We start from the raw sequence: 9,449 nt of genomic DNA on the forward strand, positions 1-9,449 counted from the left end.
AGGCTTGCCGGCACTCTGCTGCTCCGGTCCCAGTGGCCTTGATCTGCGTTTTCCAGATCCTGGTTTGTCCGGGGCTCCGGCCACCGTCACAACTCATTGCCTTCCATTTCGCTCAGCCACGCAACCCCGCCCTCGAACGGAGCTAGCAAGTCCGGCGGCGCTCGGTGCCTTCTTCGGCGTCGAGCGTGGCTCTCCTTCCTCCAGACGCAATTTCGGCCTATACTCGACTTCCTCTTCTTCGATTTGTTCTCCGACGGCTTGGGATTGTTCGGAATTTGGCCAGGGAGAAATCCCCGCATTCTATGATGGCAGTGGCGACACTTGCGGGTGTCGTTCCCTTCTTGGAGGCACTGCCATGGCCACTATCCGGGCCCCTCTTCGAGCAACAGGGGAAACCCTAGGTCCGGCTTCCCGGATCGGACGATGGCGGCGTCTCGTGTCGTTCTCCTTCCTGAAGGCGATGTCTTGTTTGCTCGCGGCGTCCTCGGTGCTGACTTCGGTGATGTCGGTCGTCTAGTTATTGGTCGGATTGTGTCTCTGGTTGGCGAGTTTAGCTGTGTTTTTATTTGGGTCGAGTGCCTCATGTTTCTCTGGTTTGGGGCATCATGTTCACGTCTTTTGTGTCTGTGTCATGTGTTGTATCACCTCTTGTACTCATTTAATTTCTCCTATCAATGCAATGATACGCAAGCTTTGCGTATTCCAAAAAAAAACATAGGCAGATTCAGGCAAGCAGATTCATGTGTGCATATGTCAGCCGGAATCGATCTAGCGAACGGAAGCGATCATCCTGCGGGCTGCTGTGTACGTGCACGTTCAACCTACATATGTGTATTGCGTCGTACAGCTTGGGGCAGGAACAGTCAGCTTACTTCGTCGTCGTCGTCACCGTGCCGGAAGTAATCGAAGATGGCCTGGTAATTTGGATTGAGGTTGAGGGCTCGAGGCTAGCTCCACGGGAGGAGATGAAGGTCGGCACTGGCACCGTTGTTGCTGTGTTTCTCATCTGGTGTGTGGCGTCGCGATTGTAGTCTGAGGAGAGCCATAGTCGAAAGTCAATGTCGAACATATCGCCGGACACCTCGGGCTGCTGCTCGAGGCCGCACGCTCGCATTGGCCCAGATCTCCAGCTTGACTCAGCCACCGTCACGTCCATGCCTCCTCGTTGCTCTCGTCCATGCCCGACGGGTCAAGAAGGGCCTCCATGTCGGTGGTGAACTCCATGAGCTCGGCCTCCGTCAGAGTGAGTCCAAAGCATACAAGGTTGTCACGGAAGAACTCAACCAGCGCCGATGTCGCAGCTGGCTTCGTCGGGTTCCGACGATGTCGCTGTTCTCATCACTTCAGCCTCCACAGGAGGCGCTGATGCTCTTGAGCTGCGATCATGGGTCCGCCACTTGCGCTTGAACCACGCCAGTACGAGCTCATCGCTCCGGCAGCCCGAGGGATCAGTGGCGACGTGGGTTGTAGGCGCAGTCGCTCGTGCCTACAAGCTATTTTGTTTTGATTTGTGCATGCACTGACTGTAGCTGCGTCGGGATGGCGGAGGACTTAGCGGGTGGAAAAAATGCCCATGCGTTGCAACGGGAGAATACAGTAAGTGTAGCACAACGCTACTGAGAAAATGCTAGAGTCCAATTAAAATGTATAATTGTGTTCTATTTTCACTTGGTCACGTAATGTTGAAAGAAAATTCGTCTGCTTAGGAAGATAAGTCAGAAGTGTGTGATTTTGTGGATATGCTTGAACAAAATATCACATGGGATTACACTAATAGAATATCCCAAGTCAGTTGAGAGATGTACTAACAAAATATCAAACCTGAAGTTTCTTAACCAACATGCATACAGACTACTGAATATCGAAGAACAGTTGTACCTGAAGTTGATGGGCAGCAATTTCTGGCTCCAATTTAACCATCCAAGCTACTATATGAAAGATCATGAGTTTGTCAATTAGAAAATATTTTCTGATGTAACATTATTCCCTGATTGCTATGATTGTTGGAGGTTGCCTCTACCATCAACCAATCCAAAGAGATGTGAGGCTGGATTTTATGGTAACACGGTTGGTCAGGCAACTGGGGTGTAGGTGTGTAGCACCATCTCCGGTTCTATAATTTCGCAAACGATAAAGATAATCTGAAAGGCAAGACTCTACCCGCGGCTTTTATGTTGGACGCAAAGTTTGAAGGTGCTAACTTGATAGAAGTTGTCATTTTTCAAGGCTTATGCTGTTGGTGCATGTTTCAAAGGTAACAGAAACATAACTACACATGTTAATTGGTTTTATACCACACTGCTTTGTTCATTGTTTTCATTGCTTCCAAATACTGACCCTTTCATATGTACCCTCACATTGATCATAGGCAGACATAAAATGCTTGTTTATTCACCATAGTGTATTGTTGTGATTTCTCCCAAATACAAACCCTTTGAGATATAACTTTGCTCCAAGCATGTTTCATTATGAACATGAAGATAGACACTTCTCTTCGAAATACTTTCAGGCACGAGCTTCACGAACGCTGCCAATTTTGGAAAAGCCGAAAGCTCTCAATTCTTTTTGAAAAGCTGATGTCAAAGCTGCAATCTTTAAGAACGCCGTCTTGTTAAGACCAACCTTCGACGATGCTAATATGAAGGACGTTGATTTCGAGGGAACACTCACTGGCTACATTGACCTTCAGAAGCTATGCAAAAACAACAAAATCAATGGAGGCACAAGATTTGAGCTGGGATGCAGGTCATTAAATCATAGACATGTTTATGGCAGCATCGGCATCCTCCAACACGATTAGTAAGCAAGTCTGTTATAGAGCACAAGCAGGTTGACAACAACTGCCCTTTTACTCCTCTTGAAAATATGTGTGTACAACCCTCTGCATATCATAAATATTCAGCAATACATACACAGCTGCAGTTGATCTGTACAAACACAATTTACACGGAAGGAAGTTTCCCATGATTTTCTTTGTAGATGTATGGTTCACAATTCAGCAACAGCAAGCCATCACTTATATATGATGCATTAGTTGGATGTCATGCATTCTGAACTCAGTACCAATGTACACACAGGAAGTGATCAGACCCTATAGTACTATGTGCATTTGCTTGACTACATTATTTGCCTCCTCCTGGGTTGGTTTGTCCTGCCATTATGAAAAGGAAGTTTAGGTTATTGTAGGAAAAATATCTAACATGTGGCATACACCAACTTGTAATGTAAAAACTGAATATTTTTTGGAATTGATCAAGTTCTTTAGCATGCCATGCTATAGGTATAAAGGGAGAGCAGGTGTAGAGAGAGAATTTTGAGCAATGCAGACCTTGCAGCAGTGTAGTACGGGGTGGGTGAGGAGGCCAGCCTCCACGCGTCGGAACGAAGCAAGGTACAGTCTGTAACATCCCAAATTTTCAATTTGAAATGTTATACATTAAATCATCATTGCATACCATATTTTATTTTGCATTTTGGTTGATTCTAGAAATTCTATGCAACTCAATGACCCACGGAGAGAGTTGGGGATTTCGTTATTTTCATATTTGAGTTTTCTCAAATTTTGAGAATAGGATCATTTGATTTTATTTATTTTATCATCAATTATTTCTATTACAAAAATATGAGAGAGGGAATAAAATGACTTTCCCAAAATAAAGAAATATTGAGGATTTAATAATAAAATCAAATAAGATTTTATTTCAGAGTTTTTCGGTGTTTTATTTGAATTTAGGAAAAATGTGCGTTTTTCAAAATTGCATTTAGGTCCCAAGTAAATGTTCACCTTGTGCGGCTTGATTTTAGAAGCCCGTGAAAATTTATTTCGAAATTTTTGGAGTCAGTTTAGTAATTCTTTTTATTTTTCTTCTGCGCGTAATTATTTTAAAAGAAATCGAACCGACCTAGGGCCGTGTTCGACTAGGACTCCCGGCCCCTTAGGCTATTTAAGCCGGGGGGGGGGGGAGGCCCAGCCAGAGCTAACCCTAGCCCGAGCCGCCCCCAGCTCCCGCCGCCGCACGCCGCCCGAGGTCCGCTGCCGCCTCGAAATCCGCGCCGGTTTTTTTTTATTTCAAAAAACCGTTCGGTTTTTCTGTCGGTTTTTTTAGATTCGGTTTTTTAAAAATAGATCGGTTTTTCTGGTTTATTTAATTTAGCGAGCGTTCGTCGTTTTTCTTTTTCTCGGATTAAATCCGCGATTTTTCTGATCGCGATTCCTGATCCGATTTTCGTTTTAGTTTAATTTTTCGCTCGTTTATCGGAATCAGGCGATTCAAGCGCCTAGAGTTTCGTCTCGAAACCCTCTATCCGTTTAACCAACTTAAACAAGATTTTGCTACTGTAAAATTTGCCCTAGATCCAGATTAGTAGAACGAAGTTGTTTTCTTTCGCCGTTTGATTTTCGTTGCTTCGTTCGATTTGATTCTTTTTGCCAACCGAAGTTCTTAAGTTGAACCTTCTGGTTAGATCTCTTATTTGAGTTCTACATGTGCATTAGATGAGTACTTATTGTATGCTTGTTTGTTTGTCTGCGATAGAATACCCGGAGTGCGCCGCTTGTTACTTCGAATCGCTAGGTTTCCCGGATCATCAGCAAGGCAAGTAACACTTTGATTATACCTTTTCTACTAACCAGTTTTATTGCATTAGATCAATCCTCACACATTGCATGGTTAGGATCTAATTAAATTGTGGGATGAGAAGTAGATGAGGTAGTACCTATTACCTGTTTATTATCAAACCTTTGGAAGTTACTTCTACGTTTGCTTATTATGCCATGCTATGCTAGTAGACGTGGATTGGGTGAGTGATATCCATGACAGATGTGAGTTTTTTTTAATTAATGGTTTATCTAAGGTGGCAATTTAAACACACATCTGGGTGGATTGAGGCACCTGGGTATTCCAGGACTTGCCTGTTTTCTTTTGGACCACCACCCAGGCTCAAAGGGATCATGAGACTATTCATACTAGAAACTTCCGTGTGCAGCCACAAGCTATTATGGGCTCTAGCATAGTTGACTAAGTCGTGCGAACTCTTACAGTGGTAGACTAGCAGATGTAGGGGATGTAGGTGGTACGGTCTACCCGATCGTAAGGTGCTAGCATTTCTGAAAGACCATGTCTCGGTCATCCGTCTTCTCAAACATCCTGTAGTGCGAGAAACCCAACGGAGGCGATCGAGTCTTGTGGGGAAAAGTGTGCAAACCTCTGCAGAGTGTAATAAACTAATCATGGTTAGCCGTGTCCCCGGTTATGGACATCTTGAGTATCTAGTACTTGGATTATCATGTGAATCTCAACATGTTACTCTAAATTAATTTTGTTGGGTTTTGTTTAATGATGATGCTTAATTGGGATTGAGAATGCTGTCAACCATTCTCAATGTTTAACAACTACCATGATAGTTAAATAAATTTATTCCTTTGTAGTAGGGAAAAATTGGCTTTACGCAAAACTGTAACCATAGAGATTTTCACCAGCCAAATATGCATATAGTATAGCTGTTTCATTCCATTACTCTCTATGTGTTACATTGCCAGCATATTCCATGTGCTGACCCGTTTCGGGCTGCAACGTTAATGTTGCAGACTTTTCAGACGACGATTAAGGAGTTTTTAGGTCGTGGTTCTATACTCAGTGATGCCGTTGGAGTTGATGGACTCATTTATCTTCCAAGCCTTCCGCTGTTATCGTTATTAGATGGCCTTAAGCCATATTTATTGTAATAAGTTCTCTTTTGAGACACTTGATGTAATAAGTGTGTGATTGCTACTCTGCTATAAATCCTCCGAGTACTGTGTGGTGTCAGCATTACTGATCCAGGGATGACACTGGAGCACAGAGATCAGACTGTTTGAGGTCTGGTCGCTACAGAGATTGTATCAGAGCACACGCTGACTGTAGGACACGACCACTAAGCTAAAAGACCTAGATCACTATTCACTCTCTTCTCTTCTGACCTCTCATCTTTTCTACTCTTTAGGATGGCAGATGCAAGGAACAAGTTCACGCAATCGGATGAAGATACACCCTTTGGACGTCACTTGAAGGAAGTCACTAGATACCTGAATATAGGAGTACCAAGCTTCACCGGAACCTACAACGCCACTTTACCTGAAGAAGAGCGCTGGATGATTCAAGTTCAAGTTCCAGGAAGAACGTTCATGCCAGTCACTGAGCCCATAGAGTTTTCTTTTGATGCACCAACTTGGAGTCTAGGAAAGAGCATGGCAGCACACATCTCCATGGGACGCATTGGAGAAGTCTACCGCAATGATCTCAAGGATACTATCTACCAGATTTGTGGGCGCCGAGATGAGCACTGGGAGATGATCAACACCAGGAAGGATAGATCAATCGCAGCTTTTATCCAGGAGCTAAACCAGCACATTCGACGACAGGAGAACCAGATGTGCGCCGACATGATAGATCTGAAGAAGGCTAAGACTAGAATCAAGGAACTAGAGGAAGAACTCAAGGCTACACGTGAAGATTATGAAGAGGAAATTGAAGTATTGGTGGAGAAGAATGACGACCTGTTCAAGAAGATTGGAATATTCATGGGAGGCCCTACACCAGTAGAGGAAGACGAAGAACCCAAGGAGATTAGCTCGGAAGACTACATCATCATCGACGGCACCGACTCGGATCCAGATAGTAGCGATGATGACTATGTTGATGAAGCTGGAGCAGATATCATGGAGTCTGCAATCGAAGAATATTTCTAGTAGACCACCTCATCAGTAGTAGTAGTCCACCATGTAAATATAGTAGTCCGAGCACTTTTTGTGATAGATAGATCGATTGTATGCCCTTGTTTGATTGAATGAAGTGAATTGTTTGCTTTTGCCTCATGTGCATATGGGTAGTATTTTCTCTTTAGACCCCCTCTATTCTTACATCTCATCTTTTCTAAAACCCTCAGATGCCTTCGAGACGTGACCCCGGATTTGCCTTTCCACCGGAGCTCACTCAGTTGATCCAGCAGCAGAACACATTGATGCAGTTGCTAGTCCAGAATCAGAACCAGGGGAACAACAACAACAACCCACCACCACCACCACCACCTGTTGATCACTTAGCCCGTTTTCTTAGGCTGAATCCGCTGGTGTTTTCCAGTAGCACCGAGCCGATAGTAGTAGATGATTGGCTCCGCAAGACAGCTAGGGAGTTGACCACAACAGGATGCACAGATGCGGAGAAGGTGAAGTTTGCCGCACATCAGCTTGAAGGACCCGCAGCATCATGGTGGGAGAATTTCACAGCCACTTTCCCAGTCGACACTGTCACATGGGACCAGTTTCAGCAGGCCTTTCGTACTGCCCATGTTTCAGCAGGAGCTATGGCCATGAAGAAGCGTGAGTTTCACAACTTACGCCAAGGAGGACGGACAGTTGGCCAGTATGTGCAGGACTTTAGTAAGTTAGCACGTTATGCCCCAGATGACGTCGCTACGGATGCAGCTAAGCAGGAGAAGTTCCTGGAAGGACTGAATGATGAGTTGAGCATGCAGTTGATGGTAGCAACCTTCAACAACTACCAGGAGTTGGTAGATCGTGCTCTTATGATTGAAGGGAAGCAGTAGCAAATTGAGAATCGCAAGAGGAAGTATGGACAAGGAAAGTACAATTCAGGAGCTCAGCAGAAACCACGTTTTACCCCTAGACCGGGAGGACATTTTCAACATACCCATGGAGGAGGTAGCTCGCACAATCATAATGGCACCAATAATGATAATGGCAATGGAGGAAGCAACGGCCAGAACCGCACCAACCCATCAACCCCAGCCAAGAAGGACCTGAGCCAAGTCACTTGCTTTAAATGTCAGAAGACCGGATATTATGCCAATGAATGTCCTGAAGGCCAAAATGGCAATGGAAGTTTTGGGAAGAAGCCGAACCCTTTCAACAGGGGACAGGTGGACCACGTTAGCGTGGAGGAGGTTGAAGCTCAGCCCGGTGCAGTAATAGGTAAGTTTTTGGTTAAGTCATTTACTGCACTCGTTCTTTTTGATACTGGCGCATCGCATTCATACATCTCAAGGGGATTTGTGGATAAGTATAACCTATCAACCCAAGCCCTTAGGTCACCCATGTTAGTAACCTCGCCTGGAGCAGAGTATGTGGCTAGTCTATGGTGTGATCGGTTACCATTAAGGATTGGTAACTATGTTTTTCCCTCAGACCTAATAGTATTGGAATCCCAAGGATTGGATGTGATATTAGGCATGGATTGGTTATCAAAGTATGAAGGGAATATTGAATGTGCTAGTAAGTCAATTTTGCTTACTACCCCAGAAGGGAGAAGGATCAAGTATGTATCCCGACATGTGCCAAAGAGGACTCAAGTAAATTGCCTAACAGGAGTTGTGCAGGAGGAAGCACCAGTGGTAAGGGATTTCCCTGAAGTATTTCTAGAGGAGTTGCCAGGCATGCCACCGGAGAGAGATATTGAGTTTTTGATTGAGCTATTGCCAGGCACAGGGCCAATATCAAAGAGACCATATAGGATGCCAGCAAAGGATTTGGTAGAAATTAAGAAGCAGATTAAGGAGTTACTGGATAAGGGATATATCTGCCCAAGTTCTTCGCCTTGGGGATTGCCAGTACTTCTAGTGGAGAAAAAGGATGGATCGTTAAGGATGGTTGTTGATTATCGAGGATTGAATGAAGTAACGATCAAGAACAAGTACCCACTATCAATGATCAACGATCTGTTTGATCGATTGCAAGGAGCTAAGGTATTTTCCAAGATCGATATGCGATCAGGATACCGCCAGTTGAAGATTCGAGAACAGGATATTCCGAAGACAGCTTTTACCACCAGGTATGGGTTGTACGAGTATACCGTTATTGTTGGGGATCGTAGCAGAAATTCAAAATTTTCTACGCATCACCAAGATCAATCTATGGAGTAATCTAGCAACGAGGGGAAGGAGAGTGCATCTACATACCCTTGTAGATCGCTAAGCGGAAGCGTTCAAGTGAACGGGGTTGATGGAGTCGTACTCGTCGTGATCCAAATCACCGATGATCCTAGTACCGAACGGACGGTACCTCCGTGTTCAACACACGTACAGCCCGGTGACGTCTCCTACGCCTTGATCCAGCAAGGGGAGAAGGAGAGGTTGGGGAAGACTCCATCCAGCAGCAGCACGACGGCGTGGTGGTGGTGGAGGAGCGCGGGACTTCAGCAGGGCTTCGCCAAGCACTACGAGAGACGAGGAGGGAGAGGGGTAGGGCTGCGCCAACAGGGAGAGCAAATCACATGTGTTGGGCAGCCCCAAACCTCAAGTATATATAGGGGGAGGGGAGGGGCTGCGCCCCCACCTAGGGTTCCCTCCCTAGGGGTGGCGGCAGCCCCCAGATCCCATCTGGGAGGCGGCCAAGGGGGAGAGAGAGGGGGGCGCACCTAGGGTGGGCTTTAGGGCCCATCTGCGCCTAGGGTTTG

General features: G+C 45.4%; 1 pseudogene; it reads left to right on the top strand.

The window, feature by feature from the left end:
• The first annotated feature begins 423 nt into the window (after positions 1–423).
• Positions 424–2,800, top strand: LOC147989984 (thylakoid lumenal 17.4 kDa protein, chloroplastic-like; annotated as a pseudogene).
• The last annotated feature ends 6,649 nt before the right edge of the window (positions 2,801–9,449 follow it).

The sequence above is a fragment of the Triticum urartu genome, chromosome 1A, assembly GCF_056163025.1.
Source record: "Triticum urartu cultivar PI428250 chromosome 1A, HENAU_Tu73, whole genome shotgun sequence".
NCBI classification, from domain to species: domain Eukaryota; kingdom Viridiplantae; phylum Streptophyta; class Magnoliopsida; order Poales; family Poaceae; genus Triticum; species Triticum urartu.